This window comes from Musa acuminata, unplaced genomic scaffold (assembly GCF_036884655.1).
Source record: "Musa acuminata AAA Group cultivar baxijiao unplaced genomic scaffold, Cavendish_Baxijiao_AAA HiC_scaffold_417, whole genome shotgun sequence".
In the NCBI taxonomy this organism is placed as follows: domain Eukaryota; kingdom Viridiplantae; phylum Streptophyta; class Magnoliopsida; order Zingiberales; family Musaceae; genus Musa; species Musa acuminata.
In genome coordinates, this window is record NW_027020665.1 from 354,805 (window position 1) to 368,514 (window position 13,710).

The following is a 13,710-nucleotide window of genomic DNA, read 5'->3' on the forward strand; positions in this document are numbered from 1 at the left end:
AATTATATATTATCTTATTAAGATTAAGGAGAAAGTGGAGGCAGTATAAAGTCAGTATGATTCAAAAGAAAAGGAAGCAGTTAGGTATCAAGGAATAGTCTAAAGTTCATAAGCTGCTTTTTCAATAGAATGTCCAGTGAAAGCCCCTAAGTCAATTGTTGCACTTACTTATTAAGGCAGCTGCTGGGCTTGTATCAAGAAGTATTTCTTGGCCAGAGGTACAGGCGAGGAAGCAAGGATGCCAGGAAGGAGTAGAGGAACGAAAAGATCAATTGATACTTGAAGTTCAGGTGTCGGTGCTATAGTTTTGATTATAAAGAAAGAAAGTAATGATAAAGAAAGAAAGTCATGTTAGAGTTGAAAGATAGGGTATAGAACCGGGGTAGGTAATAATCATAATAGGCTGGAGCACTACTTTAAGCAACAGTCAACCCTGATTATGCTCTTCAAACTATTTCTTCCACTGGTCTTAGAACTCGAACAGGCAATTATCCACGACTACTAAGGTAAAGAAGGAACTTTGCGCTTCAACGCTAGGCCGCGAGTAATTGATTCTTCCCTGAACAACACTGCTACACCAACTAGTACTAGATTATGATTCTATTGTGGACTAGGATGAAACTAGAAAGAGGTGTTTCTTCTGTGCTCTCAAGATTCAATGAATTCTAAAGCGTTAAGTCATGCCCAACCTTTTTTACGGTTAATGCTTGTTCGGTGAAATACTAGTTTCTTTGCATTGCATCTGTAGCCTGCAGGAATTCCATCAGTGTCGAGTGTGAAAGTAGAAGTGGAAGTAGGTGATTCTAAAGAAGAATCGGAAGCAAGATAAAGTGGAGAGGAAAGAGGTGATTGTGGCAGTGCTATAGCTCCAAGTCATGTTTCTTTGGGTGCTTCTTCAAGGAAGGATAGTTTCATCGTATTAAGAAGAATTCATATCATAGGCTTTGCGGTGAAGAAGAGCAGAGGTGTTTTATCCGCGCTAACAGGAGGAGAATAGAGGCAAAGTAACAGTAGCAGTGGCAGGGACAAGATAACAAGTGGATCTCGTATCTATTATAAGTGGTAATCATCAATATAAGTGGTAATCATCAATCCATATTCTTTTCTTCACTTCCTGGTCCTGTTTGACTCTTCAAGTGGTAAGTGGTGTTTCGAGTTGAGTATATTAAGATCATCTCTTGGCGAACGAGTGCCCACGTAGCGGTTAAGTGTATAAAGTGACCGAGAAAGAAGCTCCGTATTTGGTAGCCCTCCATCTCTGCTTTTATCTTGACTTCCCCGAACTTCCTTTACTTTCGAAAGACCTACCTTGGTTTTTTTCTCTGCTCCACCAGCTTTTTGCTTGAATCACTTATATAGGCACCTCGAGACTAATCCGACAGGGGCATTCGCAACGGCAGCTATTCCTTTGACTTTGCTTGGAGTACGTTTTCCTCAAGTGAGAGTTGTGGTCGACCTCTGTCACTTAGTAACTGTCACTTCTTGCCTTCTTTACCTTTACTTTACTTCCCCCGCTCAGCTCACTCCTCTCCTGTTACAGACTCATAACGGATCTCACAGCTGATTCAGTTGTCTAACTATACTTTCCCCTCTTCTTGACCTGCATCTTTAGTTGAAACTTCATCTTCAGTGGAAACTTCATCTTATCTATACTACTTTCCTGTCAACCCAATCACCGAACCTAGACTTTATAAGCGCTTCTCTTTCTACGATAGCACTTTCACTGCCTTCACTTTGATGCTTGGACATTGACTACTTTTACCCCACCGCTTATGGAGTTGGGCCATAAGAAAGGTAACCGGATTGTCCCGCTGTAGCACAACTTATAGTTCACTTGCTTGTTTGAATGGAATTGAAGAACTCCCGTGAGCCGATGACTACGAAGAAAGCACTTGTTCCGTTCTAAAGTGCAGTTATTGTGTTGAAGCTAATGCTGTTGGGTTTGAAGGATCAGTATCTGTAGTTGGCGCAGCTGCCCTAGGTGGTGTTGTAGAAAGTCTGTTAGCTTCTCCACTTACTTATGGGGTGCATATTCTTGGGCGAAACCCCTTTTGCTTCTTGTGTTATCGGTTATTAAAGTCGACAGTTTCATCATAACTTCAAGTGAACTTTCATCGCTAGTTTCATCGTATACATAAGTCGAGGAGAATGCCAAAGCAACAGAGAAGCCTTATCAATCAAGGAAAGCGTATTGCTCCTTTTGTATAGTATAGTATAAACAATAAAGGGAAGGCATTGTAGGAGTTCGGAAGTGTTGCTAATCTATTTATTTATATGCCAGAAAGAGAGATCAAATTCAAACAAGCACTAGGGCGCAAGTAAGGTATCAATCAATTTCCATCCCTGCAAAGAGAATTCGTGTTAGCTCTGACTTCAAAGATTCAAATGACATATTTGTTTTACTGCTTGACTCGGCCCGGCTTTCATTCCAATTATTAGCTTATTATAGGATGATATTTACTTGACTATCTGATTGCCCCAACTCGTATACTCATCTGATTGCCACAACTCATAGAAAGAAGTCAGAGGTAACCTCACTGCTTACTGAAACTAACTAACGATAGTAACTCGCTAACTAGGTTGGTTTGTCGGGAAAAGCGGAATCTCTTCGGTGGAATTGGAGGTGGTGCCTCTTTCAAAGCATAAATCCCTTCCAAACAGCGCAGTGATGAAGTGAGTATAGCGCAGTGGAGGGTCATTCGATTGTTCTATATTTTAGCTTAAAGCCTTTCGTCAACTAATCTCTTGTCTGAATCAATAATATCAATTCCTTTTCTGGAACCCACAGATATAGACTTGGTTTGAGTCAGGCCTTCTTCTGAAGGTGCCCCATATAAGGAAAGACCAAAAGGAGAGACAATGGAATGGGGAAAAGTGCGAATAAGCTGTTTTCAAAGATGCTGTCAGTCACACGGCAAGATGGTTTCGTTCTTCAGAGCAGAGACTGGACCGGGAATCCCTTCTATGAGAATTAGTTCTTCACAAGTTGATAAAGGGTCGTGAGATTCAGTTATCATGATCCTCTAGTTTGTATATAATATTCTATTCCACTTTCTGGGAACTCTCTTTCTTATCGATAGGCTGGAAAAGTGAATTGATAAAAGCCAGCGAAAGAGACATGAGACAATGGGCGCGCTTACGAATGCCAAAGCTAAACCATAAAGAAAGGCGTCTGTATACGATTGACTCTGAGTCGCCTGACAATATGAGAAACAGAAGCTGATGATATTCGGTGTTCTTATGAAATAAAGGCTTTCGAATTCCGGAAAAAGAAAGAAAGTGCTCTTGAGCTGTAGCACTCAGGATCAGAGTTCGCCGATTGGTCATGACAACAAAATGACAATTCTTTCTGCAGTTCCAAATAAAGAGAAGGTGGAAAGCATGAATCCTGCCGGGCTACTCAAAAAAGAAAAGAGAAAGAAGCTGTGCCAGTTGCACTAAGTAAGAGAGCTAGGGATTGTGGATGAAGGTAAGTGTCTTCTTGGCAGACCGAATTCGAGAGCCCGCTTGGTGATGCTAAGACCAAAGAGAATTCCTAGCTTTGCTTTCCTTCTAGGACTCCGGAACAGAGAAGGGAGACTTCAAAGGGGTAAGTAGGACGAATTCTCAACGGGGAGCCAGTTGCTAATTTAGGTCTCTGACACCCCTATAGACTAGAATAATGGATTTTATTACATTTGAAATCCTGAATGACGATTCTCCATTCTCTGGGATGAGAGTAAGGAGTATGTATTCAAGGGATGGATAATAAATAGCCCCACTTGACCAAAGGAAGCGATAGCGCCGCTCTCAAATAAGCAAAAAAGAAGGAAGTGGAATAGACATAACATTGAATCATGCCTGTTTTCCAGAGCGGAGACGTGCAGTCAATCTCCATCGATTCCAAATAGAAATAAATGATGCTGACGAACTATTCAAGTTGGCTTTAGTTCATTCTATTGTATTGCTTCAGTGGGAACTGCGGATTCCCCTCATTGTTACGTTCTTTGACGAGACGCGTGACCAACTCGATGAGGAACTAACTCCCGCTCAGACGCTAGGACTAGGGATAGCAAAATGCTATATTTCCTGAGTGGGACTCTATCAGGCTCGACTCTTGTTCTATTTCTCTTTCTTTGAGAGAGCGCAACGAGAACCAAGTCTGGCTACATACATGGGAACAGGTAAAGGCTATTTTGTTGGATTTCTATTTTCTTCCTTTAAGTCTTTCAGTATCTATTCTGAGTTAAGTATTTCTGTCTCTATTCTTATCCGGGAATCCTAGCAAGAGTCAGTTTCTAGTGAACCAAGGTAAGTGATTGGCAAGAGTCAGTTTCTAGTAAACCAAGGTAAGTGATTGGGACATTTTGTCCGCAAAGAAAAGAAGGAAAGGCGTATAATTACGACGGAGAAATTCCTCGTAATTACGGAAATGGTGACTCCGATAACGGACGATTGGCCCGGTGCTTTCTAGAACTTTAGCACACTAAATATGAATTCATCATTTAGCCAAAGATGCACATCCTTCAGAGTCATTGCTTAAGAAGGGAGAGTCATTGCTTAAGAAGGGACAGAAAGCCCTTTGGGACCTTTGCTTGAGAATGCCTTCTAGTCTTTAAGGGAGTGCTTCTTAGGTTAGGGAAAAAACACTTAGTTAGAGCGCCTAACCTTCGCTTTCTGGACTGGGACTCTCCTTATCTCTATGCTATATCTCTTTCTATTGGCTAAAGAAGGGACTTCTAGACTAGATCTGAGTAAGAGGTTGTCACCGACACAGAGCGCAATTCAATTAGACCACAAATCAAGCACTCGCCATTGAGAGAGCAAAGTTCCCTTCAAGTGAAAGAAGAGAGCGACCGGCGAAACTTGAGCCTAACCCCCTAAAGCATTAGCGGAATCCACTGTCTGGACTTGCTCATAACTCGCCGCGCTACTGACAACTAAGCTTGGCGGTCTAACAACTAAGCTTGGCGGTCTTACTACAAAGCTTGGACCTAGCAGCCCTTTAGCGCAACACAAACAAAGGAATTGCTTCAACTTGAGCGCAAGAAAGGAAACATCGGAAACCTAAACAATGCTCCTCGGTCAACATTAACCTTACTTCGGATTGATTGACTACTTGGATTTTGGTTAGCTACTTGTTCCGAAAGCAGAAAATGAGCAAACCAACTCATTCAATCGCAAGTAAAAGGCCGGGCCTTGCACAAGTAGGAGTGGAGCTTGGTCACTTTGTGGGTGGGTAGGACTGTTGTCTGAATTCGACATTGAATATGTTACAAAGAAAGCAGTCAAATGGATAGCTGTGGCAGATTGACTTTGATGGGGCCGTGAACCGGAGTGGAGCTGGGATCGGTGTTGTATTGGTGTCACCTTCTGGAGAAAACATCCCTTTAACCCAATCAGTTGGAATTGAAAGTCACTAACAATTTGGAATTTCAAGTAACTAACAATATGGCTGATGTATAGGCATGTGGGTTATAAGCACTAATCAGCATAGGAGTAAGTGGAAGTCTTTGGTGATTCGATGTTTGCCCAAGGCAGAGCGGAGTGGGAACTGAAAGAGGACCGGCTCAGACCTTATCTGGAGCGTCTAAGCAGGTCATGCGCAGGTTTCGAGTGCCCTTAATCTTAATCATTTGCCATGAGATCAGAACCAGATAGCCGACGCCCTAGCTGCCTTGGCCTAAGTTTTGGATAATCCGGAGAACAACACCTATGAAACCATTAGTAGTTATCAAATCGAGATTCCCGTGCTACTAGGAAAGGGAAGTCATTGAACTTACAGCAGATTCAAACCCTTGGTACCATGACATCAAACAGTATCTAGAGAAAGGGGCATACCCAGAAGGTGAAAATCCTCAAGAGAAGCTAACAATGAGAAGATTAGCGCAGCGAGACCTCCCTTATGCAGCCTATACTCTAATAGACACAGATTCATTGCTGTATCCATAGATTCCTTCTCTTTTGGGGGTATAAGCAGAATCGTTCACGGGGGCAAAACATCTGGCCAGATTCATGGAAAAGCAGATCATTTGCCGGGTACCACACCACTGAATCTCTTACAACAAGGTTCCGTTTCAAGGAGAAACGAGAGAGCCATTGCAAGCATACGGAATTTAGAGCACCACAAGTATTCACCCTATAGACCAAAATCAAATGGAGCGGTGGAAGCAAAGCTGCCAACTAGAATAGAAATAAGATACTGGCTAAGATCGTTCAGACTTAAAAAACACTTTGGCCGATAAGTGACCTTTTGCGGGGATACAGAACCACGGTCAGAACTTCCACACGAGCAACGCCATACTCCTTGGTATATGGTAAGGAAGCGGTACTCCCTGTATAGATGGAAATACAGTAATGAAGGGTAGTTATTAGTTATAGAAGCACGCACAAATACCCGGAGTGACTTGGTAGTTAGTAGTTATAGAAGCACGCACAAATACCCGGAGTGACTTGGCTTGACGTTTTCCCGTGTTTTTTTATAGCCGTAGTGTCTTGTCTGCTTGCCGAGTTGAAATACCTCTTGTGGTATAGAAATCTCAGTCATATTGAAATTCCGCGCATCAGTCCAAAATTCATGAAACAAGTAACTGCGTGGCACACACAAGACTCAGTTGAGTTTGCAGTGCTCTGTTCTTTTCCTCTCTCTCTTATATGGCACATCAATAATATATATCGATATTTGACTCTGCGCAAGACAGATCTGTATTTGTTGACCGAAAGAAAGATGAAGCTAACGTTGTTGGGGCAATCAGATAGTCAAGTTAAGGATCTAAAGCGGAATAAGGATCTGCTGAAGAAGGAGAGTCGACCCCAGATCAGAAGAATAAGTTCGAGGTCCTTTTAAAAGCGATAGTAATATATATCTTTCTTATTTGTAATCACTTATATAACGAGATATATTATATACTCTTGCTTGTTTCGCTATGAATATACTCTTGCTTGTTTCGCTATGATTGTTTCTTGTTTCGTGCTCTTGTTTCGTGTTTCGAGTGATAGTTCTAAAGTGGTCTCCGAGAGAATCAGCATTAGAGTCGAGGTCAGCACTGAAAGGATAAGTTAGGTATGAGAGTTGAGTGCGAAAGAAAGCAGCAATAAAGTATAGAACTAGGTATGATTACTCCTTTTTATATACTCGGGTAGGGCAATAAATCTTAAGGGAAGGAAAGCCTTAAACAAGTTGTGGTCCAAACAACGGAAGAAGCTACAGCGCAAACAAATAAGCAAGTGGTCTTGTTTTGAATTCACCGTTCTTAATGAAATGAGTAGTAAGGAGTTTCGTTAGGAAAGTCAGCAGAACGGTATCTCGGAAGAGTATAAGAATCTGATAAAGGTGTTGTTGGATATAGAGAATTTAGGTAATATGAGGCAGGAGCAGGATCCTCATAATAAACGGAATCCGGAAAGTCTTGTTCGGGTGCTAGTGGAGAAAGAGTTGTTCAGTCAAATGGAAATGAAACAAGGCGACCGCTCGATGGATTGAATTCCTTTAGTGGAAATTCCTGCTTGTTCGGGAAGTTCAGTAGAGTTCTTAGTTGCAGAAACTCTTCTTAGTTAGTTTTTATTAAGGAGAAGCTGAGGCTCAAACAGATGCTGGATCCGCTGTAGGATCAGACGAAGTGAAAATAGAATCATCAGCAGTTAAGTATACCGGGCGAAAGAAAGGGCCAAGCAACTACTAGACAAGACGGCCCCCACATTCCCTATTGAGAAAACTAGAGATCGAGAGGGCCGTAGCTTATCACGGTATCCTCGAGGACGTATGGAAAATCGTGTTCAAATACCGACCATGCTTTCCAAAGACTCGTGGTCACACTCTGAGTGGTCCTTCGGCATAGCTGTCTTAGGCTTTATTATCTTTCTTTAGGCTTATAGCTCTTATCTACTCAACGAGAAAAACGAAATAACGTATATAATAGCAGTACGATTACCATTGATAAGTGCTATGCTTTCTCTCAAGCATGATTCAAAGACAGATAGTGAAGCAAAGCGCTTCCTCGAAGGCGAAGTAGAGTGACAAACGTATCCGGGTAACGCATCCACAATTGGGGTTAACAAAGCTGCCCCCCCTTCTACGAAATCCCATTTCCAATTGACTTCAAATAACCGCTTGATACTTGTTTACTAGATTGACTTCAAATAACCGCTTGATACTTGTTCACTGGAATTTCTTCCAAAAAAGTTTGCTCTGCTACTTGCCCGTTAGTTTCATTTACTTCCGCTCCCTCTCATCGAGAAAGCTATTACACATACTGACTAAGGAGGCACAGGCAAATAGGTTCGTACGAAGAGGCAAGCGTTCACACATCTGTCTCCATCATATGTGTTGGGTGAAGAGCGTTTGACTATGCCTGGGCCGGGGTAAAGAAGACAGGCAGAAGGAGTCAGCAGCTTCAGCGAGAGACTTTATATAGTATAGGCTTTATATATAGTATAGGCTTTATAGGCTTATTTCTGATTCTAAAGTCAAGGAAGCTTTTCTTATTTCTTATTAGAAAGTATAAGGAAGTAAGTTCGCTAGCTGTACAAGGGGCAAAGAGTAGCATTCCGGTCGATATTGAATGCAATCAAGCACAAGCATGAGAAGCGGGATCCTTTTCTCCTATAGGCTTTTATGAGAAGCGAGATACCTTATATAGTATAGTAGATCTTATAAGCGAGATATCTTATATAGTATAGTAGATTATTATAAGCGAGATACCTTATGCCCTTTCCCTTAAGAAGTTTCTCCTTCTCTCCTTATTCTCGTATAAAGAAGCAATTACCTAAAAGAAAAGGTGACAGGCAGTTGGACTTAGCTTTCCCTAGTTAGGGGAAAACCAATGATAGATTGGAAAGTAGCTGAATTTCACCGATGCTTCGATCACTGTCTTTAACAATTTGATGGCTGTTAAAAAGCCTAGCTTACCTCTAAAGCTTTTGATTATAACTATAGGGGGATTTCGTTTCTGGTTTTCGTTCCATCCGAGTCTGTCTTTATTGACCCGCAAGTTTCGAAGTGAGAGTTGGATTGATTCTGCCAACCCCTATGGGGGATCAGATTTCGCGAAAGCACTTTTGTAGGGCCTGGTGGATTCCCTTTGCTCGCTCTTTCGACTCTAGTTAGTTATCGCTCCAAGTATGTAGCTCTCAAACTCTATCGCTCCGTAAACTCTTTCCTTGGTGGCCTCCTGAGCTCCTACTTAATAACAAATTTCCATTCAAGTCATATTCTCTAAAAGAAGACGATTACAATCAACGAGTCTAAGTATTATCTTGCAAAAGAATTCTTAGCTATTCGCAACGCAATGTGAGACTGTAAATGCCTTTTCAAAACACTGTGCTACCTTATATCCTTTTCAAGTGGAAAATCTTCAGGCAAGAGTATCGGCTAATCACTAAAACACTCACACTCTAGGAGAATAATTCGATTCCAGAAGCTCTTCAACCAAATCAAACTGGCTTACAGTATCGGGCATACAACAATAAAGATCGGAGAGAAACTACCGCTAACAAGGCCATGGGATTTTCCTTGTGGGGTATCAGTAAGGAATTGGAATGGAATAATATTCTCCAATTCGAAATGCAATATCATAAGAGAAGAAGTGTACGTTCGAAATCACTTGATTCTTGTTTCTTCTGGCGAACTTCATTATCGGTTTCTAGTTGATCGAGAAAGCTCCGCCCAATAGAGCCTAGCCAAGAGTTTACCGAAATGGTCCCTAGAAGCCGGTCCCCGGTAGCATAAGATCCTTTCAACCTATTTGATTTAAGAAAGATAGAATAGAACCATTTGTTTATTGAATCACAATTTGAGGAGCTTTTCAACTAGCATTACTGGGAGAAGCAATGCCGAGCTTTTCAACTAGCATTACTGGGAGAAGCAATGCCCAGGGGTGTCAAAAGCGTACATCGAAAAGGAATGGAACAGAACTCTCACTCGATTAAGAGAGCTCCCCTAAAAAGGAGTTTCAAATAGTCAGGCTTTCTCACTGGTTTGCTAATTGTATGGATTGTTTGAACTTACTTATTGCGCTAGCTCTATCATGGATTGTTTGAACTTACTTATTGCGCTAGCTCTATCATCCTTATATATCCAAAACTCTATTCCTTTCCCTCAAACACAGAACTTCCCCGAACCTGTACTGTTTACCCGGACTCTTGTTTGTTGAATGGAATGTACCGAGCATATGATGATATGAATAGGAACCTATAAGCTGACTCACTACTATAAGCTGACTCACTACTATAAGTGCCGAACCTTACACCTATGACTCTCTCCTACTAGAGGAGCATTTCGGTAGACAATAAAGGTAATGAGTTTGCCATGTGTTTCTTGACGATCATCCTCTTTTTGTGCTGGTGCTGGGCAAGCTATAAAGTGTCGGTGTGCATAAGCTTATTTCTTGGGTTGGGGCAAATCCACAAACAAATAGAGTTCGGGATGCGCCTCCATTTAAGGAAGAGTCCGGGCAGCAGCAGAATGGTCTGATTGATCAGTTGCAGTTCTACTTTCCCCTGCACTCGAAAGATTCCATTAATTCTTTGAAATGAGAGGTAAGGTCTTCAAGTTCAGTTGATTAGGGGTATCCATATGGAATAAGTAAGTCTCAAATAGGAGGCTAAAACAGTAGGAAGAGAATAAGCAGTGAAGCTAGGTAAGTCTACAAGTTCATAAGAAGGATCAAACAAAGGTGTTTACGATGGGAGAGGAAAGTCGACAGAATGAAATATAGGAATGGAATTCCCCACTACTGGGGATGCAGGCGCAAGTTCAAGTCTGCTAGTTACTTGTCTGCTTTCCCTTACTTATATTCCAGAAATAGAACAGATTGTCCCGCTGCTTAGCCTTGTTCCACTGATTGTCTTTTTGTTCGCCTAGTTCGAAGAAAGTATACTTGTGATTTTGCCGACCTGACCTCTCCTTTCAGTGAAGTTTGTGAAATTCCATTCTCACTTTCGATAGAGCTATATAGTATATAAGAGTGTTTCATGTTACTTACTTATATACACGATTCCCCATTGAATTAGTTAACAGGCGATAAAGGACGCAAGCTAAAAGCCTAAGGTCTCTGGCGCCGAGAGAAGAATCCGTTTCCTAAGAATATAAAGAGGTAAGAAAGGAGAAGGATCTGCAGCAGTACGGTATATTGGTGTTGGCGCAAGCGCATCATTCATAACTTCAAGTCCGAAGTATTAGTTTCAAGATCAGAAAAAGAAGAATTAGCCAGGTAAAGATGGATGGATATGGGTCACACTTCGTGCCCTTTCTCTCAAGGCAGAATTCCTGAATGATGGGGTTTCCGTTTGATAATCTCTTTGAGGGCGAGTAACGTCTAGGTTCCTTGCGAGCGAGTAAACGTTATCCTAAATTTCCAGAATCAATTGATTAGTCTAAAACAGAACAAACAAGACTAAGTGAACAAGCAAGTTCGCTAAGAAAGGAGGTTGGTGTGTAAGGTCAAGTAGTAGTGGAATTCATTGTTGCTCTAGATCTAAATTCCTTTGTTATAGAGCATCACAGTTTAGAAATGAGGATTCGAGTTTCCTCGGCGCTCCCCATCTGGTGTGAAAGCCAACAACTCGTTATCTGGTATTGCAATAAGATCAGATGCTTGATCCGGAGAAGAAGCGAGCAGTGTGCCAGTTAAGTCTAGGTCAATTCCTGCTTGTTCTGTAGATTCAAAATAGGGAAAGGAAGCAGTTAGAGCTGGTTAGGAATACCTATATAAAGCAGGAGTCTCACCAGTAACAAGAGAATTAGCGGTTAAAAGCAGTGGGTAAGCGGGAAGTTAAGAGTTTCGTTCTTCAGCAAGGTGTCTACGAGTTCCATAAGTTGAAGCGAGGACCCACCCGTTGCTAGGCTTATTGACTGAGACCCATGTAGCGGTTCAGAAAGTTCATCCTTATTTTCAGTTGCCATAGGGGTTCTGCCAGGGGAGCAGCTATTCCTTTTGTTTGTGAACTTGACCTTTGTTAGCTACGAGAGCTTTAGTTCATCTCCGATAGAAGCGCTAAGCACTCATCACTGTTGTCCTGTCCCGCTTATGCTCTGGTCATTCTGGAATCCGAGGGTTATCAAGTAAGTGGGAAATAAATCCAACATTGGATGTAGGGTCTGGAGCTCACACAGCGTATTCTATCGTAAATGACTGAACGGTTTCTTTCTGCTCGAACTAGACTTGCAGACGAAACTGGACTTTCACTTGATAACCTTTCCTTCTGTTAGCGCCTAGGAAAACCAAAATCCATAATAGAATCTTTCGGGCGCAAACCATTAATTCGAATTGAATTTGATATCACTGCTAGCTATATAAGATAGGGTAGGGATTGAACAAGCAACCCAGAATCATTCCATATTTCGAAAATTGACAGATGCTATAGAAAGTATTAATTGACACTCTGTTAGTGCCTAGGAAAACAAAGAATTGGAATATGTGGAACTTATTCGCACCCCATAGAAGATAGGGATTGAGCAGCTCATCTAGCACTGAGTTAGTCTTCTGGTGCCGAGCCGAGGAAAACAAAGAATTCATTTGCATCTTTTACGGATGCTCTCTAACATAGGAATTTCTATCTCGCAAACTGGAATTGAAATGGAACTTACACTGCACGGTCAACTCAAACAGGAACTGGCACTCAAACAGGAACTGGCTATTCTTATGCTGACTCACCAGATCCAGATCCGGAGTCTGTTTCTTTACTTGCTCTATCTTATAGATACGATGACACTATAACTCCACGACTAGATTCTTCCCCTTGAAAACACGACTTGTTGATGACTGTTAATAACTACTTCATGGGCTCCCGAAAACAAGGTACTACTGACCAGGTGAGAGAGAGATTCCCAATTTCACCAGCAGAGCCGGAGTCAGCGGATTGGCTTTCTCAGATCCAGATGAGCTCAGAGCCATAGCCTATGCGCGCCTTCCTTCACATTCCATTCTTTCATCGTAGTGCGCCGGTCCCCAGAGTGAAGTCCCGGTTTTTGCGTTAGATAAGAGTTTATGATCTAGAATCCATATTCTGTACCTTCTTTAGATCGTGCTCTAGCTTCTTATTAAGTCGATTCCACTCGCAAAGTGAAGTATAGACTTCCCGCTACTCCTATACAACTACTTATATAGGTTTACAGCCTTACCTTAAACTTCATGCTTGGACTGGACCACTACTTGTTCTTGTCGGCGTGTAGAAAGAAACTACTAGCTTGCCCCCGAGACTTATTATAGAGGCCCGACCCCGAGAGTAAGTAGTTAGTTTAGAAGTATAAGAGCAATGCTATGTTAAGTGACCTTTCAGAATATCATGTGCGCACTCAATGAAACAAGCAGGTCCCGATGACTAAAACAGGACTGACTCGTTGATAACTGTTACTAATAGTTGTAGACCGGCTCTAAGTGCAGTGTTAGGTGTTACTTTGAGACATAAGTAGTGCAATGAAAGCTGTCAGCAGTGGGGTGCGGTGCTGTTAATCTCATCTATTTGTTGTAGTTCAATTAAAGGAACAAGCTAAAAGCGCAAAGGTAAAGGTATAACAGCAGGGCGGGCATTATTTAGTTGGACAGAAAGAAGAATCATAGGTATGGTTGAGAACCCAGAGAAGAAATAGGTGTTTGTTAATTAGTTCAAGAGCATAGGTCGACCACAACAAGGTGAAGGGCGGAATTAAGTAAGTCCAAAGAGTATACTCCCCTTTTGTCCGCGGGGAAACTCCTATTATGGTAAATCCACTATTCAGCTACCCTATCGGCT